Here is a 27,317-nt window from a genome sequence, read left to right on the forward strand (position 1 = left end):
ATTGACCTATCTCACTAGTTTTAATCGTTTACTCACCGAGACACAGTGGCCAGAAGAAAAGCGTGTCTCCCTTTTTTATAAAGGTTTGAGAGACGAGTTAAAAGACGCGCTGGCTCATATCGTTGATTTGCCAGAAGACTATTCGGACTTTGTAGATTTAGTTGTGAAATTAGAACATAGACTAGGAGAAAGAAAGGGAGATAAATACAAACTGGAATCACGGTTAACTTTTATTAGACACCAGAAGAAAGACACAGATAATAAACTCCCTGAACCTGAGCCTATGCAAATAGGGACACTCAGAGGTCCACTCACATCAGAGGAAAAAGAAAGAAGGAGAAAACTTCAATTATGTTTATATTGTGGCAGGGCAGGTCACTTTGCCAGAGAATGTCCAGTAAAGCCTAAAACTTCACGAAAGGGTGCTGTTTCCTCCACCTCCTCAACTGAATCGGGAAACGATTAAGCTCGACAAGGGGAGAGGTTACTTGTTCGAGAAAACATCTTAATCAAACCTCTAATGCTGCAGCCTTCATGGTACCGCACATACCTAAACATTTCATAATTCAGGTCGTTTTAATTGTTACTACCCAAGTGAGGCATTCTCTCCCTGTCCTACTGGACTCTGGCGCGAAAGGAAATTTTGTGGATAATAAGTTAGCTGAAAGCTTAGGACTTCCTATGTGCCTAAAGCCTTGTCCAGAAGCAGTATGTGCAGTGGATGGGTCAGAATTGACCTCTGGATTAATCACAAAACAAACAAGTCCACTTGTTATGGTCTGTCAGAACGGGCACACAGAGGTGATTAGCTTTGATCTGATAGATACTCCTAATTTTGGTTTGATTCTCGGGGTACCCTGGTTAACAACTCATAACCCAAAAATTGATTGGGTGAATAGAACTGTTACTTTGGATTCCTCTTTCTGTAGAACCAATTGCTATCAAGAAGCAGGTACAGAACAGAGCACAGTATTACACTGTGCTAGTGTTACACAAGATGAACCAAGTCTCCCTCCTGAATATTCTGACTTTAAAGACGTCTTTGATCCAGTAAAGGCTAGTGTGCTGCCCCTACATCGGTCTTATGACTGCCGTATAGATCTTATCCCAGGGGCCCCTTTACCTAATAACAGAGTATATGCTTTGACTGACGAAGAAACCAAATACTTAAGAACCTACCTAGATGACCTACTACAGTCTGGGTTCATCCGTCATTCCACATCTCCGGTGTCATCTCCACTCTTTTTTATCCCGAAGCCGGATAAATCCCTGCGCGCGTGTATCGATTATAGAGGACTAAATAAGGCTACAATAAAGAATAAATATCCTCTTCCTCTAATACCTGTGTTGTTGGATCAATTAAGACATTCTACTGTATACACTAAACTAGATCTGCGGGGAGCTTACCACCTGGTCCGAGTAAAAGAGGGGGATGAGTGGAAGACAGCTTTCAAGACAAAGTTTGGTTTATTTGAGTACACAGTAATGCCCTTTGGGTTATGTAATGCCCCTGCGGCCTTTCAGTTCTTTATAAATGAGGTCCTACACGAATTCCTGGACGTTTGTGTCATAGTATACATAGACGACATCCTCATTTACTCTAAGAACTCAGAAGAACATACCCAACATGTTCGTGCAGTATTATCAAAGTTAAAAGAAAATCATCTTTTTGCTAAGTTAGAAAAGTGTACTTTTAATGTCAGCAATGTGGACTTTTTAGGATACTGCCTGTCACCTCAAGGAATAACTATGGATGTAAAGAAAATCAGTGCTATTGCTGATTGGCCAGAACCATCCTCTGTAAAAGATATTCAGAAATTTCTGGTTTTCGCCAATTTTTATAGGAGGTTTATTGCACATTTTGCAGACATTGCGGCCCCAATAACTACCTTGTTGCGGAAAGGGCAACGATTTCTTTGGACTGATGAGGCGGCACACGCCTTTCAACTCCTAAAACAAAAGTTCACTTCAGCCCCAATTCTGAAACATCCTGATCCTGACTTGCCTTTTTTTGTTGAAGCGGATGCTTCACAAGTAGCTTTAGGAGGAGTTCTCTCTCAACGAGATGCAGTGGATGGCCAGTTACATCCTATAGCCTTCTATTCCAAAAAGTTATTACCAGCTGAACAAAATTACACTGTGGCTGAAAGGGAACTACTAGGTATCAAAATAGCCTTTTCAGAATGGAGGCACCATTTAATGGGAGCCAAGTACCCAGTTACAATCTTTTCTGACCATAAGAACCTACAGTTTTTTGGATCACTTAAAGCACTAACACCACGTCAGATGCGCTGGTTAAACTTTTTTAGCACATTTGACTTTGTTATAACCTATAGACCAGGTGCACAACAAATTCAATCTGATGTGTTATCTAGATACGGACATACCTCAGACATGAAACAAGATAAAATAGGAGAACCCATTATTCCTCCCCAAAAGTTTTTGGCACCCGTACAACAGAAGGATTTCATCACAGATCTATATAATGCACACATGCAAATAGCACCTCAGGATTGGTTAAAGGATTCCCATAACACAATACAACGAGGTTTATTGTATCACGACAACATGCTGTTAGTGCCCACCTCTGAATTACAAACACAGGTGATAATTTGGCATCACGCCTCACTGTTGGCAGGTCATCCTGGTTGGGTAAAAACCCTGGAAAATGTGCAAAAACACTTTTGGTGGGACACTATAAGAAAGGACATTAAGCAATTTGTCACTACCTGTCCAATTTGTGCAAGACATAAATCTTCTCATAAGGCCCCTGACGGCTTGTTAATACCAATGCCAACACCCAAACAACCTTGGCACACTGTGAGCGTAGACTTTATTGTAGGTTTACCACCTGTAAAATCCTTCACAACAGTGTTGGTTATAGTGGATTTTTTATCTAAAATGGCACATTTTGTACCATTACGGAAATTACCCACGGCGGCAGAATTTGCAGATATTTTTATAAGGGAAATTGTGCGTTTACATGGTTTGGCAAGCAAAGTGGTGTCAGACCGAGGGAGCCAGTTCAACTCTAGATTTTGGAAAAAATTATGTAAAAAACTGAAAATAGATGTGGCATTATCCACTGCTTTCCACCCAGAGACAGATGGACAGACTGGAAGACTGAATCAAACCTTACTTCAAACGCTACGTTGTTTATTGGCTGATTATTCTAGTGAATGGTTGGAAGCTCTCCCTGTAGCGGAGTTTGTTTATAATAATACTGAGCATTCAGCTCTACTTTGCTCACCATTCTATTTCTTGCAGGGGTATCATCCAAGAGCTATACCCATTTTGTTAGAAGATTCCCTGTTGCCTACAGTAACGGATAGACTAACGAGGTTAGGTGACATACAAGACAAAGCCAGGAAACATTTATTAAAGTACAAAGAAAGCATGAAAAGACAAGCAGACAAACACAGATCTGAGGCCCCAATGTATAAAATTGGTGACAAGGTATGGCTCTCCACAAAGAACCTAAACATAGAGGGATCCCGAAAGCTGCAACCACGTTTCATTGGACCCTTTAGTATAACTGCCATAGTAAACCCGGTAACAGTAAAATTAGATTTACCAAAAGAATATCCAGTACATACTACATTCCATGTGTCCTTGCTTAAGCCGTACAGCCCAAAAACCCGACCTGAACCACCACCTCCACCCATACCAATTAAGGGAAATCTAGAATATGAAGTGAAAAGCATAAAAGACTCAAAAAGAATTAGTGGACGTCTGTTTTATTTAGTAGAATGGAAAGGATATGATGAATCTGAGAATTCATGGGAACCAGCATCATATGTACATGCCCCACAGCTGATTAGACGGTTTTATTTAAAAAATCCAGGAAAACCCCGTCCTGTAGGAGGGCCTTTGAGGGGGGGAACTGTTAGGGTTTGTGCACAGCAAAGAGCATGTCCCCTCTCACTGCACTAGTGGGTTCTGTAATAGCTCCCTTTTAAACTTACTATTGAAAGCCTTTCTTGTTATCTCACCTTCCCCCCCCTAGGCTTCTGTGTATGTTGTTTAATGTGCTGTTTTGTTTACACATTGGGCCTTGCTTTTACCAAGGCTTCTTTAAAACACTCCTCCTTAGGCCATGTGTTAATTCAACTCATTTGCATAATAACTGAAACTCTGCACACCTTTCAAGAACATGTGCAGCATGTGAGGACCACACCCAGCCCTTCAAACCACACCCAGCTCTTCAAACCACACCCAGCTCTTCGAACCACACCCAGCCCTGTCTATAAAAGGCAGCCCCGAGCCTCACCCAGTGCTTGTGCTCGTCTACCTCCCGCTTACCTGAGAACAGATCCCTCGGCGCTGGCACTCCTGCTCTCTACAGACTTTCATTGGCTTCAATGGGCGCAGCTGCTGGCTCTTCCTTCTTCCGGTTTCCGGTTCCTCCTTGTCTCAGCCTCTCTCCTACAAGCAACCTGCAAAAGAGAAAGAAGACAAGGTTAGACTGATCAGTATCTCTTGCCAGCAACAAGTAAGTGCAAAACTTTTTATTACCTGAAAGAATTTTGACAACAATTTCTGGATTCGTGTATAGACAATTTGAAACAAGATACCTTCCATGAACATTGTGATTCAAACTCTTTGTTACAAGAATACTTTGCGGAACTTTTAAGAATCGAACAGTGGAAACCATTAACAGCAAGGCAAACACTAAATCAAGGACTTGCACAAATTACATGCTGTATTTTGATGTAAAAGTACAGTATTTGTTTTATAAAAGATTCTGGAAATATGGGAAAAGTGAGTTTGCTATTGGGAATTTAGGCTTTAGATATATTAAGATGAATGTTTGATATTGGTAATTCTGATAACGGTATTTGTTTAATGTTTTAGAAGCTTTACAGTAATAGAAAGAACATCCCAGAGCAGTAACACATTCCAAACCTGGAAACTAGAGACCAGGATCCAAGAGGTACTTTTAGAAGAGAATTTCTAATAAACAAAGGGATAGTCAGGAACCCATTTAGGAATAGGTTGCACTTATCTGTTCTTTGTTTATGTTTCATTAGGCACCAGTTTCTACAGAAGTCAGAAAGGGACGCAGATTTGTGCAGCACTTCAACAGTGGAAACGCAAGAACGGTGTTGTCTCTCTATTTTTATTTTATCCACTTCCCCCTTCCCTTGAGCTTCTGTTCTTAGTGCACTGTTTTAAAAACTAGTGTGCTGGAACAAGCAGTTTCCGGGTGGGGTCGGATTGTCTTCAACCTCCATCAGAACTGAACAAGAACTCAGGTGAGCTGGGCTTTGACACACAGGTGAGTCGACACTCCCCCGGGACCCTTGTGAGCGGCTTTGCCGGCTGGAGTCTTCCCCCTATCCCATCGGGCACTGTCCAACTTCTGGTGCTTCACAGGGGGGGGACTGGCTGTGCTTTGGCTCTGTGTCACACTGGCTGCCCTGGTGCCCGGTACACTCCACATACCTCTAACAGGCACCACTGGTACCGGAGATTTTTTGGCTGAGGTGCTAGTACGGGACCTATGATTTGGAGGGGGGGATGGTGGGAAAGAGGTCAACGTTGCTCAGGAAACGTTTCTGACGAACACTGGGACAGGTAGCTGGAGGGGGTCTGGGAGTGGAGGAAGAGGAGGTGGTTGTAGGAGGTGTAACTTTTGATGATTTGGGTGCAGGTGCATGTTCTGGAGGCTGTCGTGAGGTGGATGGATGTTGGGTGTGTGTGTGCCCGCGTTTGTGTACTTTGGGAGGGGGTGTCACAGACACACTGGGAGAGGACACAGGGGAAGTATAAATGGTAGTGGGGGTGGTGAGTGCAGGTGAGCGGGGTGTGGTGGTGGGTGTGCTGGTGCGAGTCCTAGTGGCTGTAGTGGTAGTGCATGCAGGTGAGAGTGTAGACGACACTGGGAGGGAGGAGGGAGACGAGGAGGAGGGGGACACAGTTGAGGCAGTGGATGTTGCTGTATCTGTATGTGGGTGATGCTTGTGTGAGTGCCTGTGGGATGCGTGGTGCCTATGTTTGCCTGAGCTTCCCTTGTGTGTTGACGTGTGTACAGGCTGGTCTGATGGTGTGCTTGGGATAGGCAGAGGTACAGGGGATTGGGTCTGGGTGAAGGAAGTTGGAGGGAGGAGGCTAGAGACAGGGACAATGGCTGCCATCAGTGCTGAGGCCAGAGATTGCAGGGTTCGATGATGGGCAGCCTGACCAGAATGAATGCCCTCCAGGAATGCATTAGTGTGTTGCAACTCGCTTTCTACACCCTGGATGGCATTCACAATGGTAGACTGCCCAACAGTGAATGACCTGAGGAGGTCAATGGCCTCCTCACTGAGGGCAGCAGAGGTGACAGGGGCAGGGGCTGAGGTGCCTGGGGCGAAGGTGATGCCCACCCTCCTGGGTGAGCGGGCACGGGGCGAAGGCTGAGGGACTGCTGGGAGGGCGGTGCTGGAAGGGGGGGTGGCGGCTGTACCTGTAGAAGTGGGGGCACAGATGTTGCCGCCACCACAAGGGAGTTCCCATCGAAGGACGAGTCTGTGTCGCTGGTTGCTGATCCGGTGACCGCCGTGAAGCTCCCCTCGCCCTCCGTCCCACTGGTGTACTCTGAGTCCGTTGTGTGGCCCTCCATGGCCATGTGGGATGCAGCCCCCTCGTGCTCCGGTGCCACTGTACCTCCGCCTGATGATGCTGATGCACAAAAGAACAGGGAGAGCTCAAAAAGGGGGGGGGACGACAGGAGAAAGACAGGTTGAGTGCAAGGCTTACCGCTACAGTTGGTGGACAATACAAACACATCAGCCCTCTGCACTATGCCGCGCTGTTGGGCTCTACAGATGCAGTTCCTGGGATATGGCCTACAAGGCTATGATGGACATCTGCACACATAGATGACACAGGGGCATGTATACCTGTACTTGGCACTCTACAGAGGTGGGGTGGAGTGACACATGGCCTGCATTACGGAGGGGCCTAGCCTACAGAACTCGCCCTGGCCTTGGGAAACCCACAGCCCTCCTCCCCCACCCAGACCCCTCCACTGTGCACAATGTCAGCTGAATGAGAGTGTACTCACCCCCTTGTGTCTGCTGTGATGCCCTCAAGCGCCCATCCAACTCAGGGTAGGCCACCGCCAGGATCCGGAACATCAGGGGGGTCATGGTGCGACGGGCACCCCTCCCACGTTGGGAGGCCATCCCCAGGTGAGCCTCTGCCGTCTTCTTGCTCCAGCGGCGAATGTCCTCCCATCTTTTACGGCAGTGGATGCTCCGTCTCTGGTGGTCCCCCAGGGTCCGGACGTCCTTGGCAATGGCACGCCAAATATCTTTCTTCTGGTGGGCGCTGACCTACATGACATGTAGAGGGGAACTGCACCGTCGAAGTGAGTGGCCCACATCCCTGCCCTTGCCATGTGGCACATGCATTCACAGTCCTTCATGCTCGCAGAACTCTGCCCCCTTCCTTCTTACAACCAGCCCTCTCCACCCAGGCATAGCCCATACAACTTGCACCCTATGTACTCACCTGTTGGTCTGGAGGACCGTAGAGTAGCGTGTACTGGGGGAGGACCCCGTCCACGAGCTTCTCCAACTCCTGTGCAGTGAAGGCAGGGGCCCTTTCCCCAGACGCACGTGCCATTGTCTCTTCCAGACCGAGGTCACAGCAGCACTTGCAGTATAGGTCCTCTCCTGTCGAAGATCAGGTATCGAGTGATTCAACAGATAGAAAATGGCGGTCACGTCCGCGGCGGTCACGTCCGCGGCGGTGCGTATCATCACCGCCGGCGCTCTTCGTCATAGGCTCCTGGGACCCATAGGGTCCAATGTTAACCAATGCAGCATTGCGCAACGGTCTTCGGCCGCCTACCGCGACGGTGTACAACGCCAGCGCAGTTACCTCACATCCAATTGTCACAGTTTAGAGGTCAGGCAGCCACCATTTCAGGGGCCCACATGGCTTCATTTTCAACTGCGTCACACACACCTAGGCCTGGACTCAACACTCTTACAGACAACTTTTTGGATTATGTTTCGTGTTCTGTGTAGCTGTGGGTACATACCTCTGAGTTGCTTGACTCTGTGGTCGCTTTTGTCCTTCCTAGGCACCGTCAGCTGGGACATGTGAGGAGATGGCAGAATCCTCCGGTGTACCGACCGCTGGTGGACCTGTTGACAATGGAGGAGCGACATTTAATCATCACCTACAGGTTTGACCGTGCCACAATCCAGGAACTGTGTACCCAGTTGGAGCCAGACCTGATGTCAGCAATCCGCCATCCCACAGGAATCCCCCCTCAAGTGCAGGTGCTATCAGTGCTCCATTTCCTTGCAAGTGGGTCATTTCAAACAACAGTGGCCATGGCATCAGGGATGTCCCAGCCTATGTTTTCCAATGTGTTGTCCAGAATGTTGTCTGCCCTGCTGAAACACATGAGGAGCTACATCATTTTCCCTCAGGTGGAGGATTTGGCTACTGTTAAAGATGACTTCTATGCCCTTGGACATATCCCTAACATCATAGGTGCCATTGATGGGGCCCATGTAGCTCTGGTCCCACCCCACAGGAGTGAACAGGTGTACAGGAACCGGAAGAGTTATCATTCGATGAATGTACAGATGGTATGTTTGGCAGACCAGTACATCTCCCAGGTAAATGCTATGTTCCCTGGCTCTGTGCATGACGCCTACATCCTGCGGAATAGCAGCATCCCTTATGTGATGGGTGAACTCCAGAGGCACCGGGTGTGGCTATTAGGGGACTCTGGTTACCCCAACCTGCCATGGCTATTGACCCCAGTGAGGAATCCCAGGACAAGGGCAAAGGAACGCTACAATGAGGCCCATGGGCAGACTAGGAGGGTGATCGAACGCACCTTCGGCCTCCTGAAGCCCAGGTTTAGGTGCCTCCACATGACAGGTGGTTCCCTATTCTACTCACCAAAGAAGGTGTGCCAGATCATCATCGCCTGCTGTATGCTTCACAATCTTGCTTTGCGACGCCAGGTGCCTTTTCTGCAGGAGGATGGTCCAGATGACGGTGTTGTGGCAGCTGTGGAGCCTGTGGACAGTGATGAGAAGGAAGCAGAGGAAGAAGACAATGACAACAGAGACTCAGTCATACAGCAATATTTCCAGTGACACACAGGTGAGAACACTTTCTTGACTACTACAAGTACTTTCACACTTCTACCTCTATCCTGTCTGTCAATTTCAAGCAGTATTTGGTAACTGAGTTGTACATTTCCATTACGGTTTCACAGGTGTGGTTACCAACGTGTGTCATCTGCTTGCATCCTTCATGGACTTGTGATGTGTGACATAGGTATATTGACATTACTATTGAGAACGGATTTTGTTACTGTCATAGCTAATACACATTTTCTAAATCACAAACTGACTCCAGATTGTTTTGTGGTTCAAGGGTGTTTATTGAAGTGCTAATTATTGGAGGGGGTGGTAAAATGGTGAGGGGTGATGGTGGAGGAATGTCCATGGCAGAGTCCAGTCTATTAGTCTCACAGGTGCGCTGCCCATATGGGCATAGGAAGTGGAGCTGGGGCAGTTCCAATATGGACAGGGTTACAAAGTGGGACGACAATCAGGGTGGTCTCATTTCTTGGCGGGGGTCTTGCCATCGTGCTCTGTCCTGTTCCTGGATCTTAGGGACTGCTTGCGGGGTGGTTCTCCGTCTCCAGGGGGTGGGGTGCTGGTGTGGTGGCCCTATGGTGGGGCGTCCTGTCCACTAGGGCCGGCGGAGGTGGTGGGCAGTTCATCGTTCATGCTAGTGTCAGGGGCCCCTTGGAGTGCCACGGTGTCCCTCATGGTGTTCTGTATGTCCTTCAGCACCCCTACGGTGGTGCCCAGGGCGGAGCTGATGGTTCTGAGTTCCTCCCTGAAGCCCAAATACTGTTCCTCCTGCAGGCGCTGGGTCTCCTGAAACTTGACCAGGACCGTAGCCATCGTCTCCTGGGAGTGGTGGTATGCTCCCATGATGGAGGAGAGGGCCTTGTGGAGAGTGGGTTCCCTTGGCCTGGCCGCCCCCTGTCGCCCGGCAGCCCTCCCAGTTCCCCTGTGTTCCTGGGCCTCCGTCCCCTGGACCGTGTGCCCACTACCACTGTCCCCAGGTCCCTGTTGTTGTTGGGGTGGTGGGTTTTCCTGGGTTCCCTGTAGTGGTGGACACACAGCCTATTGACATGTCCTGGGTACGGAGGTATGGGCCCGCTGGGTGGGTGCTGTGCTGGTGTTTCCAGAGGGTGGAAGGTCTGTTTTGGGCTGTGCCTGTGCGAGGGGAACCGACTGTCCCGAGGCCCACGATGGTCCGGGCTGGTCATCTGGATCCAGTTGGCCAGAGCTGCTGTCATCACTGTGGGCCTCTTCTGTGGGTGGGGTAGAGATGTCTAGACCCTCCTGTCTGCTGACGTTAGGTAGTGGTCCTGCAGAGGTGTAAAAGTATGATTATTGCATGTGTGTGTGTCATGGTGTGCAATGGGTGGGTGAGCTTGTACCCCAGTGCTAGCATTCCTGTGTGGGGGCTTGTGTGATGATGGTTGGGGGGTGTTATGGGTATGCGCAGTGGGCATGCTTTAGTGAGGGGTGTCCATGCTTTGTTGTGTCATGCAGGGCTTGGTTTGGGATGGGTGGTTTGTGTTATTAGTACATTAGTGAGGAGTTGGAGTGATAGGGGGGGGTGAGGGTGGGGAGGTGTGATAGCATGCAGGTAGGGTGGGGGATATGATAGTTATGATTTGACGGATCAGCGTCCATTCCTCCACCGACTCCTCCGAGGCCCTCAGGATGCAGAATGGTCAAGACCTGCTCCTCCCATGTTGTTAGTTGTGGGGGAGGAGGTGGGGGTCCACCGCCAGTCCGCTGTACCACGATGTTGTGCCTGGAGACCACGGAACGCACCTTCCCCCGTAGGTCGTTCCACCTCTTCCTGATGTCGTCCCGATTTCTTGGGTGCTGTCCCGCTGCGTTGACCCTGTCGACTATTCTTCGCCATAGCTCCATCTTCCTAGCTATGGAGGTATGCTGCACCTGTGATCCAAATAGCTGTGGGTCTACCCGTACGATTTCCTCCACCATGACCCTGAGCGACCGCTGCGTGGATTCGTGGGTCGTGATAGCATGGGCGTCTTTCTGTTGGCGTGACGGAGGAGGTTTTGTTTTCGCAAGTTTATCACTGACCTTTGGTGTGGCGGACTTGTGTGGGTGTCTGAATTTCGGCGGATTCCGAGATGTGGTTCATAAAAGCTGTGGCGGATTTCCGCGGCCGCAGCGGTGTATTGGCGGTCTTCTGCACAGCGGTAAGCGGCTTTTACCGCCAATGTTTTAATGACCCCCCTAATCTTACATTTTGTATTACATGTGGTAGAGCGCCATTAAACCAGTTCTCATGTTCTTGATAAGTAATCGGTATTTCAAGATACAGGTATGCTTGGTACCGTAGTGGTACGTCTGCAATTCTGCATGTGTGGAATGTGAATATAGTGGGGTCTTCCTCAGGAAAGGTGACCAAGGAATAGAATGTTTCTGTTTGGTAAGATTCACTAGCTTCTACAATAAATGTAACATCCCGCCTCATCTGTTAAGCCATGTGCTATGAGATGTAGTGTTAATGCATGTCTGACATTCTCAGGAATGTCGATGGCGTTAGCCATATTAAGAATGGGTAAAGAGGTGGAACACCAGATGGAGAGAAAGTCCTTTTAAGAGTTTGAGCTCGAACAACCCACAGCCTAGTTAGTTACTCCTGGTTCAGCTGAGGAGGATCTTCCCCAAGACCACAGACGTCTAGGTATAATGGTACTTAGGATACTTAGGATACCTGTTATGTGTGAGAAAGAGATACTCAGAGCATCCGTAAATGAGTGCCTAAACACCATCATTGGTGGCACCATGACAGAGTTAGACTCTTGCTCTAGGCAAGACTGCTGATTTGGGGATGACAGCACTTTTGTTTGTAGGTGACTATACCAATCTTACAACAAGCCGAAACTGTTGGCCCAACCCTCCTGGAACACAAACAGTAAAAGGTGATTTGTGGTAGCCTTTACGCATATATTCAAGAGTGCGACATCTCAGGGGAGTTGTGGTTAAACAGATCTTACCTTTTTCTCACATGAGCAACAAGTCTCACACACATGCAATGAAGGAGATGCAGTAAAGTTTTCAATAGGATTTATTAACATGACTCCAATCTACTGTAAAATGCATGGGCTGCATTGATTTGGATAATGAATAATGCAAGAAACAGAATTGTAAAAACGAGAGTCATGAGTACAAAGACCCCATTCATCTTGCAATAACATAAGGTGTAAAATAGGTGTGAAATAAACCTTAATTCCCTAGCATGCTGAGCCTAATCTCTAACCTAAAGAGAGCTAGGTGTGATTTACCTAATCTGCCAGTACCATGACCATAAAAAGAGCCCCCCATTCATCGTTGCCTTGGAATGAGGCCTCTAGATCAAGCTCCGTGGTGACATGAAGGCTGGGTCAGCATCAAGGTGACGTGTGGCATAGATAGCATTTATGGCATCTGGTAGGAATCCCTCTGATAACCCTGGCTGCGTGAGATGTATTTATACAGATCTTGTAGGACCCCTCACACAGGTATGTTTCCAAACAATAGATAAGAAAGCATGTTTGAGGGGGCAATTATATAAACAATTCCCTGAAAAGGTACATTATGGCCCTCATTCTGACCTTGGCGGTCGGCGGAGAGGCGGCGGTCGGAACGCGAACAGACCGGCGGTCAGAAAAATGGCATTCTGACCGCGGCGGTCACCGCCGCGATCGACCGCCACTTCCCCACTCCGACCGCCACGGCGGTCATGACCGCCGGGCTGGAGTTTGCGCACTCCGGCCCGGCGGTCGTCCCAAGACCGCCAACGGTATCATGACCCTGCCTACCGCCGCAGTTTCTGGCGGTCGGGAACCGCCATGCGAACCATGGCGGTAAGCACTATCGGGGCCAGGGAATTCCTTCCCTGGCACTGATAGGGGTCTCCCCCACCCCCCACTACCCACCCGAGTCCTCCCCCCACCCCCTCCACCCCCCTGCCACCCCCCAGAGGTGGTACGAACCCCCTCCCCACCCCCACCCCGACATGCACATACATGCACCCCGACATGCACACACCCCCAACATGCACATATACACACCCCCTACACACACATACACAACGGGGACACATACACGCACACATACATGCAGACATGCGCACCTGCCGAACAGCACACATTACCCATAGACACAGCAGCACCCCCCGCCCGCATACACGCACTCACACACCCCCTCTACACACTCACACGCACACCCCCATGCACGCCCACATCACACAACACCCCCCCTCCCCCTCCCCTCACGGACGGTCAACTTACCTTGTGCGTTGGTCCTCCGGGAGGCGACGGGAGCCATGGGGAGGTGACCGCCAACAGAACACCGCCAACAGAAGACCGCCACACAGATATGTGGGTCGTAATTCTGTGGGTGGTGTTCTGCTGGCGTGGCGGTGGAGGTTGACCAGTCTCCACTTTTCCGCCGACCGCCAGCGTGGCTGCTGGCGGTTTCCCGGCGGAACGCTCCCATCGGTCGGAATGCGCACAGCGGCATACCGCCGCGGTCGGCGGTCTTCACCGCGGCGGTAACTCGGCGGTCTCGCGAAAAGACCGCCAAGGTCAGAATGAGGGCCCATGTCCTGGTCACACGTAAGTGGGAAAGTAAATAATGTGAAAACCTACGTATATCGGTTTGTCTTTGACGCTGATAGTGACGCCTTTACAGAATGGCACTGATAACATGAAATCAAAACATCTTCCTAACTATAAAACATGGCAGCCATCTTAGAAGAAATAGTTAAATAAATGTGCTAAAACAGAGCAAGATAAGTAGGGTAAAAGTCACTAGGTGACGGGGGCACGGGCCTGCAAGCTGGAAGGCTAAGCTACCTCCTGAATTCCCAATAAAACTAAATAGGATTCACTACAATGTAGGAGAGGCGCACAAACTTTCACTCTGTGCTTACAGTGGGAAAGTGCCCTGGGCCTTAAGGCCACTAAAGGAGAATCAGCTAAACCTAGAGGAAAAAGCAAAAAGGTGTGGGGAAACACCAGCTTAGGACTAGCACAAGGCCATAAGGCTCATCTATGACTTTTGTACTATTGATAGTAGGAGCTTTAATTCAGAAGGGCTCTCTGATGAATGAAGGATATGGCACCCTCAAGACTACATACACCCACACATCAGCCGCCCACAAGACTGTGTCGTGCTTTGACCTATCCTGCTATGGGGTATCTATGATCATGCACTGCTTCTGATGCTCTTGGAGTTGTCAGCCCTGTCCAACACCTTATGTGGTGTTTCAATACATGGAATTTGAGACATCAGGACTGCTCCATCTATGTGAGGGATCAGGGCTGCTCCAACTGTGGTGAATCTGGGCTCCAAACTTACTTTGAAACTAACTGGGGTACAGTGAGCTTGGCTGGACCCTTTGGGCAACTACCAAACCCACCATTAGAGGCATTGTAGAAAGTTATATCTGTTGTGGTGATAAAAAACAAAATAGGTCAAATTACGACTCCGGAGACCCAACCCTAGCCCTTGAGCAGCAAGTGCTGCTAGGACCCTTTGAGGAGATGGACCATTGTCTCATGGTGGCTAGGACAAAGGTGAAACACATCTCGCTTGAGGAGCTGTGACAGTGTTAGAGAGTGTCCACAATGCGGGCCTATGAGCACAGAAACTAGACTTTGAAGTTCTAATATTGGTTGGCCACCTAAGAGATTGCAAGTTTTGAGAGGTGGGTAAAGACCCATTCCTCGGATATTGTACTGGTGTTTGTATACTGTTCTAGAGCCTTGTATGAGCACAGATCATGGCTTCTGCAAGAGGCAGAATACTAGCAAGTGAAGTCCCCCAGTCACTTGCTAGTGGCCTGGACCAGCCGATTACACCTGATGAAATTGATGAGGCACATACAGACCTACCCCCTGGTAAAACCCCTAAGCCCGACGGATTTCCTGTTGAGTATTATCCGAAGTTCCACAGTCTCCTGGTCTCAGCCGATCTCAGTAATCAATGCTGAGATAAAGCTGTTTGCCAAGGTCCTGACCAACTGTCTGTGGCGGAGCCTGCCCTACCTGATCCACCTTGATCAATGTGGCTTCATGCCAGTCCGAGGCACCCAACACTGCAATTGTAGAGTCCAACTAGCTGTCTCCCAAGCTCACTGTCTTCAAGGACCCTCTCCCCTGCTCATGATAGACTTTGAAAAAGACTTTCGACACAATGGACAGGTCTTTCCTCACCATAGTTTTGGAACGAGCAGGAATGGGGCCCTACTTCCACAAGCTTGTTGGGCTTTTGTAGTTTACTCCAGTAGACCAGATGCAATATAACGGGTCCCTCTCCATCCCTTACCGATCCACAGGGGCATCCAAAAGGACTGTTCTCTTTCCCCTCTTCTAATCACCCTGGCTATTGAACCCCTGGCTAGACTTGTACGCTGTGACACCCAAGTGTAGTGTTGGGATTGAAACAATGGCCCTGAAGTACACATAGATCTGTATGCTAATGATGTCTTGCTCTTCCTAATGGGCCCGTAAAACTCTGGTCAATTTTATATGGAAATTGTTGATATTTATGAGGCAGCCTCGGGTCTCCAAGTGAAGACAGCCAAGTTCTTGTTGGTTCTGAAAGGAGGCAACTCCGGTGCATGTACCTGGAAGTCTACAATCCCAAAATGTTGTCTGAGTTTCTGAAACTTGGGTGTCCACATTCCACTACTCTCAATTTGCCTCCCCGGTGACTAATATAAAAAGAATCCCCATAGGTGGGTGTTCCTCCCTCTCCATGCGTTTTGGCAGGTAGCCATCTCCAAGATGGTGGTATTGCCCCAGATCCTTTATATATTTCAAATCTTCCCATTCACAATCTCTAGAAGATGGTATCAAAACCTCAACTCCAGCATTCATACCTTCCTATGGGTGGGAGGCTGCCTCAGGATCACCTTTGCTAATTACCCGCAATCCCTCTATCATGGGGACTGGGAATGGCAGACGTGCAATACTATTATATAGCCTCACGGTGCCTTCATGGGGCATGGCCGATCCGACCCATTGAGTAGAGTTGACACTTGGGACTTGACAGGGTAATGGCCATTCTTTACGGAGGCACAATCCCTCAGGCCCTCCCTGGGATGAGCTGCTGGCTGGGAAGCGAACTAAAGGTGCAATCTTCAAGGTCTATATATCCCTGGTCATTAATACACGGGACTAGTTCCCTACATTGAAGCAAAAATGATAGACATGAGTTGGTGATCTGGATGACACTGATGGGAGAGGTGCCAGGATGCCCCCCTGGGAATTATCTATGTCTACAAGGCTCAGGTTAATTTAGCTTAACTACTTACACTTAACCTATATGACCCCCCCTGTGGCCCCACTGAGCTAGTAGGATTCCTCAAGCAAACTGCTTCTGGTTTGCGTCACTGGAGGCAGATATTTTTCATGTGGTATGGTCATGTCCGACGATGGTGCAATATTAGTGTAAAATAGAACAAGAGCTGGTGTTGGTCCTAGATAGGCCAGTGGAACTTTCCCCCAGGGTCACCCTGCTGTGATTGCTGGAAAATCTGGGGGCTCAAGACTCGAGCATTGCGTGGAAATTGAGTACTGAAACCCCCCCCCCCCTACGGTGACAGATTGGAGAGCGGGGTGGACTGGTATGCTCAAAAAGAAATACCCATTTATGCAGCTTGAGGCCTCCCACAGAATCATGGGAAGATTTGGAGTAAATGATGGAAATACCACAACTTGGCACTGGCTGACTGAGCATATTATATCTGTAGGAGGCTGGCCTGGTTTGTAGTGGGTACCTTGGATACTTACACCTTATACCAGGTCCAGTTATCCCTTATTAGTGAAGTAGAATTGTTCTAGCAGCTTAGGTTGATAGAGGTAGCTATAGCAGAGCAGCTTAGGCTGAACTAGGAGACATGCAAAGCTCATGCAATACCACTTATAGTTACACTGTACTTATACACAGGTAAAGACAATACTCAGTGTTAACAAAAATAAGGATAGTTTATTTGGGTGACACAGTACCAAAAATATCTTAGAGGCAATACTCCTTCTGGAGGAGAGTACTATACACACTATATATACAAGACACCAAAATAAGATAAGTAATTAGACATAGGATAGTGCAAACAATAGGAAATGCTATAGAATACAATGGGAGAAAACAGGTCTAGGGGCAACACAAACCATACACTAAGAAAGTGGAATGCGAATCACAAATTCCCCCCTAGACAAGTGTAGTGTGTGCAGAATCGCTGGGAGAGTAAGAATACAGTAAAGGTAAGTAAATTACCCCACCCCAGAGCCCAGTAAAGCAGGAGTAAAGTACTGCATGTTTACTTAGGACACACTACACCTCGTGATTGGGATATTGCAGTAACCAACCAAGTCTGCAAACAACAAATGCTGGATTTCTGGACCTGAAGACCTGCAAAAGAAGGGGACCAAGTCCATAAGTCGAAAGAACTTCCAGGAAGGGCAGGAGCCCCTGCCAACCCAGAAGAGGGTGCAAAAGAAGAGTCCCCGGTTGGGCAAAGACTGCAGGAATGCACCCTAGGAAGATGCCAGCGGGTTCCTGCATGATGCAGAAGATGTCCCACGATGTGAAGATAGATGCAGATGTGATTTTGTGTTGGAAGTTGCCAACAAGCCTTGGTTACGACAAATATGCGTTTTGCGTCAAAATGGTTTGAGCTGGACCCAGGAGGGACCTGGGGGCCTCAACTCTGTGTGAGGAGGAAGAGGGGGCTCTCAGCACTTTAAAGAGCCCTCAGGATGCCAGGCAGCACCCACGGGAGACCCAGGACACGGGGACAAAAGAGGTGAAAAACACGGTTGGTGCAGCACAACAAAGGAAGGTCCCACGCCGCCGGAAAACAACTCAGCGAGTTGAGCGTTGCAGGATAGAGTGCTGGGGACCTGGGACAGGCTGTGCACAAAGGAATTTAGCAAATAGTGCACAGAGACCTTTGGAGGTGAAGAAAACGCAGTACATAAGGGTACTGTCACTCTCAGGGAAGGCAAGGTCTTACCTCCTCCAAATTGCACCAGCAGGACCTCTGGACAGTCTATGTCGATGGAGTCCACCCTCTGTGTCTTTTGGAGCACACTCATCGTTGTTAGAGAAGTCCAAGGGTACCGGTCGTCATCTTGGAAGGTACCTATATGAGCAGGGGAGTGACTCCGTCACCCCACGGGAGATTTCTTCGGTCCTTCTTGTGCAGGACGAAGAGAGGGAGTCCTCAGAGCGTGCACACCGTGGAAGCTGTTGCAGTTGCTAGTTGGAGCTGAAGTTGCAGAGGAAAAGTATCCCTTGTGGATACTTTGTTGCTGTTACAGTGGTTCCTGGAGCAGGCTGTGGTTGATTCGAGGTCAGAGGATGAAGTAGTAGTTGCAGAGGATTCCTGAAGGAAACTTGCAAGCCGAATCTGAAGAGAACCCACAGGAGAGACCCTAAATAGCCATGAGAGGGGGATTGGCTACCTTATTAGGCAAGGACCTATCAGAAGAGGTCTCTGATGTCACCTGCTGGCCACTCAGAGCCCTCCAGAGTGCTCCCAAACCTTGCAAAGCAACATGGCAGAGGTCTGGGACACACTGGAGGAGCTCTGGGCACCACCCCTGGGGTGGTGATGGACAGGGAAGTGGTCACTCCCCTTCCTTTGTCCAGTTTCGCACCAGAGCAGGGGACAAGGGGTCCCTGAACCGGTGTAGACTGGCTTATGCAAGGAGGGCACCATCTTTGCCCTTCAAAGCATTTCCAGAGGCTGGGGGAGGCTACCCCCCCAGCCTGTAACACCTATTTCCAAAGGGAGAGGGTGTAACACTCTGCTCTCAGAGGAAATGCTTTGTTCTGCCTTCCTGAGACTGAGCTGCTCAGAGCCCAGGAGGGCAGAACCTTGCCTGTGAGGTGGCAGCAGCTGTAGCTGCAGTGCAAGCCTCAGAGAGCTGGTTTGACAGTACTGGGAGTCCATAGTGGAGCCCCCAGGAAGCATGGAATTGGCTCCCCAATATCAGAATTGGAATGGGGGGACAATTCTATGATCTTAGACATGTTACATGGCCACATTCGGAGTTACCATTGTGAAGCTACATGTAGGTATTGACCTATATGTAGTGCACGCGTGTAATGCCGTCCCCACAATCACAAAGTCCCGGGAACTGGCCCTGAACTATGTAGGGGCACCTTTGCTAGTGCAAGGACTCCCTCACACTTAGTAACTTTGCACCTAACCTTCAGCAAGTGAAGGTTAGATATATATGTGACTAATAAGTTACTTAAGTGCAGTGAAAATGGCTGTGAAATAACGTGTGCGTTATTTCTCGCAAGCTGCAATGGCAGGCCTGTGCAAGGGTTTGTCTGAGCTCCCTATGGGTGGCAAAAGAAATTCTGTAGCACACATGGATCTCCTGAAACCCCAATGCACTCTGAGCTCTGACAAACCTTTACACAGGAGTGCCATTGCAACCTGAGTGAAATAACGCACAAGTTATTTCACAGCCATTTTCACTGCACTTAAGTAATTTATAAGTCACCTATATGTCTAACCTGCACTTCCTGAAGGTTAGGTGCAAAGTTACTAAGTGTGAGGGCACCCTTGCACTAGCAAAGGTGCCCCCACATAGTTCAGGGCCATTTCCCCGGACTTTGTGAGTGCAGGGACACCATCACACGCGTGCACCACATATAGGTCAATACCTAAATGTAGGTTCACTATGGTAACTCCGAATACGGCCATGTAACATGGAATTGTCCCCCCCATTCCAAATCTGGTATTGGGGAGCCAATCCCATGCATCCTGGCGGCTCCACTATAGACCCCCAGTACTGCCAAACCAGCTATCTGAGGTTATCTCTGCAGCTACAGCTGCTGCCACCCCACAGACAGGGTTATGCCCTCCTGGGGTTTGGGCAGCGCAGTCCCAGGAAGGCACAACAAAGCATTTCCTCTGAGAGCAGGGTGTTACACCCTCTCTCTTTGGAAATAGGTGTTAAAGGCTGGGGAGGGTTAGCCTCTCCCAGCCTCTCGAAATGCTTTGAAGGGCACAGATGGTGCCCCTGCCCCCCCTTTCGTAAGCCAGTCTACACCGGTTTAAGGAACCCCCAGTCCCTGCTCTGGCATGAAACTTTACAAAGGAAAGGAGAGTGACCACTCCCCTGTCCATCACCACCCCAGGGGTCGTGCCCAGAGCTCCTCCAGTGTGTCTCAGACCTCTGCCATCTTGTTTCCAGAGGTGTGGGGGCACTCTGGAGGCCTCTGAGTGGTCAGTGCCAGCAGGTGACATCAGAGACCCCTTCTGATAGGTAAACACCTGACTAGGTGGCCAATCCTCTCCTGAGGGATATTTAGGGTCTCTTCAGTGGGCTTTTCCTCAGATTATGACTTGCAAGAATTCATCAGGGTTCCTCTGCACTTCTCTCTTCGACTTCTGCCAAGGATCGACCGCTGACTGCTCCAGGACGCCTGCAAAACTGCAACAAAGTAGCCAGAAGACTACCAGCGACATTGTAGCGCCTAATCCTGCCGGCTTTCTCAACTGTTTCCTGGTGGTGCATGCTCTGGGGGCTGCCTGCCTTCACCCTGCAGTGGAAGCCACAAAGAAATCTCCTGTGGGTCGACTGAATCTTCCCCCTGCTCCAGCAGTTTCACCAGTACTCTGGGTCTCCTCTCATCCTGACGAGCGTGGCCCCTGGAACACAGGTGGTGGACCCAAGTGACCCAGACTGTCCAGTGCTCCAACTGTCTGAATTTGGAGGAGGTAAGTCCTTGCCTCCCCTTCCCAGACAGTAATCCTGTACACTGCATGATCTACACATACAAGGGCTTCTGTGCACTTTTCCAAGAAATCCTGCATGCATAGCAGAGCCTAGGTCCCCAGCACTCCGTCCTGCGATGCTCAGCGCCCTGAGTTGATCTCCGGTGTTGTGGGACCTCTTTTTTGCAGTGTTGAGACAACTGCCATGTTCAGACTTCTTGAACCCGTGTTCAAGGACTTCTGCAGGTGCTTCCTTCCTGTCCGAGGGCTTTCTACGTTACTGAGGGCCCCCTCTGTCTCCTCTCCCAAGTGGTGACATCCTGGCCCTTCCTGGGCCCGGGCAGCACCCTTTTAGTCCATCTGCAACTCTTGCAGCTAGTAAAGCTTGTTTGCAGTATTTTGCCAAGGAAACAACTCTGCATCCTCCAGCACGCTGTCAGACATCTTCTGCACAAAGAAGAACTTCCTACCTCCTTCTGTTGTTGCAAATCCTGCAGCTTCTTCCAACCGGAGGCAGACATTTAGCACCTTCATCCGGGGTTTAGTGGGCTCCTGCCCCCCCTGGACACTTTAGCGACTCTTGGACTTGGTCCCCTTCCTTTGCAGTTCTTCAGGTCCAGGAATCCGTCTTCAGTGCTTTGCAGACTGTTGGGGTCCTTGTAAAATCCTTTAGCACAACTTTAGTGTGTTTCTGGGGAAATAGTAGTACTTTACTCCTACTTTCCAGGGTCTTGAAGTGCGGTCTTCTTTACACCCTTAGTATTTTCTTACACTCAATGCGACCCTCTTCACACTACACTTGCCTAGTGGTGCATTTGTGGTTCGCATTCCACTTTCTTAGTATATGGTTTGTGTTGCCCCTAGGCCTATTGCATCCTATTGTGTTTTACAGTGTTTGCACTACTTTCTGACTGTTTTACTTACCTGATTTGGTTAGTTTTGTATATTTAGTATATGTGGCTTACCTCCTAAGGGAGTATATCCTCTGAGATATTTTTGGCACATTGTCACTAAAATAAAGTACCTTTATTTTTAGTATCTCTGAGTATTGTCTTTGTTAAGATATAGTACCTATATGATGTAAGTTGTATTGCATGAGCTTTGCATGTCTCCTAGTTCAGCCTTGGCTGCTCTGCTATAGCTACCTCTATCAGCCTAAGCTGCTAGAACACTGCTACACTCTACTAATAAGGGATAACTGGACCTGGCATAAGGTGTAAGTACCATTGGTACCGACTACAAGCCACGCCAGCCTCCTACATTGGTGGCAGCGGTGGGATAAGTACTTGTAACTGCTTTACCACTTTGCCATTGGTGCTTTTCATAAGAAAACCATATTCTAAATACTTAAAAATATACACAAGTAAACCTAACAGTCTTACTTTCACTCTAAAACCTTTCTAAAAAGTTTGAAAAGGGGGCGTGGCCAAGATGGCGGCGTGAGAGGACGTGTCCGTCCGAGCTCCGCCGCCCTGGCCCAGAATATCGTCAAGCGGCCCAGCAGGGGGAAGCCCTGAGGGCCCCCGAGGCGGCGGGCGCTGCCGCGGTCTGGTGGTCGCCCAGCGGAGACAGAGCGGCGTGCGGCGCTGCTCGCAGCGAGCGAGGAGCGTCCGGCCCTGATTCGCGCCCGGGGCTGCGGAGCGGCTTGGGCGGCGGCCTGGGCCACGAGGTGGGCCCTGCTCCGGCGGCTTCCTGGGTCGTGGGCCGGAGGGGCCGGAGCCCCAGAAGGATGGCGCTGGGCCCCGTGAGCGGCGGGACCGGAGTGGAGGCCTAAGCCCCAAGATTTGCAGGCGCCCTGGGAGCAGAGGGTACCCCGTTTATTGGACTTGGTCGGGTGGTCGGAGGGAAGTTCCCCACTCCCCAGCTGGTCCCTCCAGGACAGCGGAGAGGCCTGGAAGTGCGGGCAGAGACACGAGAGGCCACCGCTTTGCCCCGAGGTCACTGTAATTACTCGCAAGGTGGAGAAGTAAATGCGGACCCCTGAGTGATGGTGCAGATGCTACAGAGAGGCGACGATTGGTAAGAGGAGGCTCCAAATTGCAACGCCAGGCGCAATCTTTGATACAGCGGCTTCTGGTGATTCAGTCCCAGACGGAGCTTGTGGATAGACCCAGGAGGGTGACCCGCGAACTGTGACCGTGCCCGCGTGCCATGGCGGCGTCCAAATCCAAGCGGGAGCGATCAGTCAGAGAAATGTTGACACGGGCCCGCCTGGCATCGGGTGGTGTGGCGGAGGATCCACCGGTGACGAAATCCCTAGAGGGGCGGACGGAGATGGACCCGGAAGAGTGCTCCCCGGTCACGAAGAGCTTTTTAACCTCCCTGTTTGACTCACTCCGGAGTTACATCCAGGAGCTTCGTAGGGACATTTCTCAGGAGGTGAAGGAGCTGCGAGGAGAGGTTACCTCCCTGGGAGAGGGAGTGACGCAGATGGAAGACGGCGAGATTTCTTGAGGTGAGGAGGTGGCGGGCCTGCAACAGGAGTTTGTCCGCCTCCGAGAGCAGCAGGACTTCCTCCAGATAGCGGTCGAGGATTTGGAAAATCGCTTGAGGAGACATAATATTCGCATCATAGGGGCCCCGGTGGGGGCGGAGAAGGAGGACATTGGGGACTACGTGGTGGGCCTGTTTCGCTCACTGCTGGGCCCGGATGAGACCCAGGACATAGTCTTGGATAGAGTTCATCGTGTGTGCCACGCTGGTGGCCCTGGAGACCGCCCCCCGGACATCCTAGCTTGTGTCCACAACCTTGGGCTTAAAGAGAATATCCTTCAGCGGGCTCGCAATTTTCAGCAGGTACTTTTTAGAGGACATGAGCTCCATTTATTCCACGACCTTTCTGTGCAGACCTTGCAGAGGCAGAGAGAATTTAAGCCCATTACGGAGCTCCTGCGGGAGCACGAGGTGTCTTACTCCTGGGGCCACCCGTTCCGCCTAGTCTTCCGGTGGGAGGAACAGCTCCGGCAAGTGAGATCCCTATCGGAAGCAAATCGGATCCTGGGCTTGGAGGAGCGTTGCCAGGACGCGAGTGAGAAAGCGAGCTTGCCTGGTGGGGAACGCCCACGTTGGCAGCGGAAGGAGAAAAGAAGGAAACTGCAGCGCCCTACGGCTTCGGAGCTGAGGTCGGAGTGGGAATCCGTTCTGAACAGCGTGGCCGCCGGAACTCATGCCTAGAGGAGGGGAGATCGGAGAGGCCCGAACTGAGGATGGCCGCGATGCTTACGGCCTGCTGGCCGCTGAAGAGGGTCGGGCGGCGGGGCGATGGACCTGGTTCGCCAAACATGAACGGTTCTACTGCCCTGTGGAGACTTTTCCTAGTGAAGATGGATGGGCGAAGACTTCTTGGTTGTGAGCACCTGTTGTGCGCATTGGTTGAATGTTGGTGGGTTTCCCTGCAATGCTGGCTTTTGTGTGGAGATATTCTCAGAACCTGACACTTGAGGTGGTTGATGATCTGGCCTGGGGGGTGGTCTTCCCGTGAGGTCTCTCCCTTCTTGATTACTGCTTCCATTTTATGGTATGATTATTAAACGTACAAGCTTGAATGTCCGTGGGCTCAATAATCCAACGAAGAGGCTAGCCATCCTGTCCGCCTTAGAAAGGTCGGGGAGTCACATATGCCTGCTGCAGGAGACACATCTCATCCAAAAGGACATTTATTGCATGTGCTCTAAGTGGTTCCCTAGGCAGTTTTGGTCTTCGGCATCATCAAAGCATGCAGGGGTTGCAATACTATTAACCTCTTTCTTTTCACCATGTCTGTGGTACAGGCCAGTCCTAAAGTTGTGAAGACAACTTATGACAATCGAAACTTTAAAAGTTTGAGGGGTTTCTGTATAGAAAGAAGTTTGGGGATTGGTAAGAACCTTAGCAAAGATCTCCTTCTTAACCTTCTCCTTGAAAGTGAGTCAGACTGGTCAAACCCAGGATCAGGAGGTAGAGGAGGGGGGTACCTAGATAGATTCAGGGGATGGTCCTGAGAACTCTGGGGAGGGTACTTCCAAAGACCTTTCACTTAACAGGCCATCTAGTGAAGCTGGTAGCGGGAGCTCACTGCTCCAGGACGCCTGCAAAACCACAACAAAGTAGCAAGACAACCACCAGCAAAATTGTAGCGCCTAATCCTGCCGGCTTTCTCTGCTGTTTCCTGGTGGTGCATGCTCTGAGGGCTGTCTGCCTTCACCCTGCACTGGAAGCCAAGAAGAAATCTCCTGTGGGTCGACGGAATCTTCCCCCTGCTAACGCAGGCACCAAACTTCTGCATCACCGGTCCTCTGGGTCCCCTCTCATCTTGACGAGCGTGGTCCCTGGAACACAGGAGCTGGATCCAAGTGACCCCGTCAGTCCAGTGGTCATTCTGTCCAAATTTGGTGGAGGTAAGTCCTTGCCTCCCCACGCCAGACAGTAATCCTGTGTTCTGCGTGATCTGCAGCTGGTAGGGCTTCTGTGCACTTTTGCAGGGATTCCTTCATGCACAGCACAGCCCAGGTCTGCAGCACTCCGTCCTGCATTGCTCAACTCGCTGAGTAGACCACCGGCTTCGTGGGACCCTCTTTTGTTGTGTTGAGACGACCGCTGTGCTCAGATTTCTTGAACGCCTGTTCAAGTGCTTCTGCGGGTGCTGCCTTCTTCTGCATGGGCTCTCTCTGTTGCTGAGTGTCCCCTCTGTCGGCTCCTTCAAGGGGCGACCACCTGGTCCTTCCTGGGCCCGGGCAGCACCCATTATCTTCAACCACAACTGTTGGAGGTAGCAAGGCTAGTTTGCGGTCTTTCTGCGTGGAAACAGCTCTGCATCCTCCAGCACGCCGTGGGACATCTTCTGACCAAAGGAGAAGTTCCTGGCACCTTCCGTTGTTGCAGAATCTTTGGCTTCTTCCATACGGAGGCAGCCTTTTTGCACCTTCATCCGGGGTTTAGTGGGCTCCTGCCCCCCCGGACACTTGCGTGACTTTTGGACTTGGTCCCCTTCCTCTGAAGGTCCTCAGGTCCAGTAATCCGTCTTCAGTGCTTTGCAGTCAGTTGTTGCCTTTGCAGAATCCCCTATCTTGACTTTACTGTCTTTCTGGGGTAGTAGGGTAACTTTACTCCTACCTTTCAGGGTCTTGGGGTGAGATATCTTGGACACCCTTAGTGTTTTCTTTAACACTTTAACACCTATTTCCAAAGGGAGAGGGTGTAACACCCTCTCTCAGAGGAAATACTTTGTTCTGCCTTCCTGGCACTGGGCTACCCAGACCCCAGTAGGGCAGAAACCTGTCTGAGGGTTGGCAGCAGCGGTAGCTGCAGAGAAAACCCCAGAGAGCTAGTTTGGCAGTACCCGGGGTCCATGCTGGAGCCCCAGGGAAGCATGGGATTGGCACCCCAATACCATATTTGGCTTGGGGGGACAATTCCATGATGTTAGATATGTTACATGGCCATGTTCTGAGTTACCATTGTGAAGCTACATATAGGTATTGCCCTATATGTAGTTCACGCATGTAATGGTGTCCCCGCACTCACAAAGTCCGGGGAAATTGCCTTGAACACGGGCTAGTGGCATGGGTGCCCTCACACTTAGTAACTTTGCACCTAACCTTCACTAAGTGAGGGTTAGACATATAGATGACTTATAAGTTACTTAAGTACAGTGTAAAATGGCTGTGAAATAAAGTGGACATTATTTCACTCAGGCTGCAGTGGCAGGACTGTGTAAGAATTGTCTGAGCTCCCTATGGGTGGCAAAAGAAATGTGTAAAGAAATGGCTCCCTGTTGCAGTTACCACCCACTTTTTGCCTGATACTGATGCTGACTTGACTGAGAAGTGTGCTGGAACCCTGCTAACCAGGACCCAGCACCAGTGTTCTTTCACCTAAAATGTACCATTGTCTCCACAATTGGCACAACCCTGGCACCCAGGTAAGTCCCTTGAAACTGGTACCCCTGGTACCAAGGGCCCTGATGCCAGGGAAGGTCTCTAACTGCTGCAGCATGTCTTATGCCACCCTAGGGACCCCTCACTCAGCATAGACACACTGCTTGCCAGCTTGTGTGTGCTGGTGGGGAGAAAATGACTAAGTCGACATGGCTCTCCCCTCAAGGTGCCATGCCAACCTCACACTGCCTGTGGCATAGGTAAGTCACCCCTCTAGTAGGCCTCACAGCCCTAAGGCAGGGTGCACTATACCACAGGTGAGGGCATAGGTGCATGAGCACTATGCCCCTACAGTGTCTAAGCAAAACCTTAGACATTGTAAGTGCAGGGTAGCCATAAGAGTATATGGTCTGGGAGTCTGTCAAAAACGAACTCCACAGCTCCATAATGGCTACACTGAATACTGGGAAGTTTGGTATCAAACTTCTCAGAATAACAAACCCACACTGATGCCAGTGTTGGATTTATTACAAAATGCACACAGAGGGCATCTTAGAGATGCCCCCTGTATTGTACCCAATTGTTCAGTGCAGGACTGACTGGTCTGTGCCAGCCTGCTGCTGAGAGACGAGTTTCTGACCCCATGTG

General features: G+C 50.1%; 1 pseudogene; it reads left to right on the forward strand.

Annotated features, from left to right (window-relative positions):
• Nucleotides 1-27,317, forward strand: part of LOC138286916 (zinc finger protein 208-like) — a 255,326-nt pseudogene that overhangs the window by 101,309 nt on the left and 126,700 nt on the right.

This window comes from Pleurodeles waltl, chromosome 4_1, assembly GCF_031143425.1.
Source record: "Pleurodeles waltl isolate 20211129_DDA chromosome 4_1, aPleWal1.hap1.20221129, whole genome shotgun sequence".
In the NCBI taxonomy this organism is placed as follows: Eukaryota; Metazoa; Chordata; class Amphibia; order Caudata; family Salamandridae; genus Pleurodeles; species Pleurodeles waltl.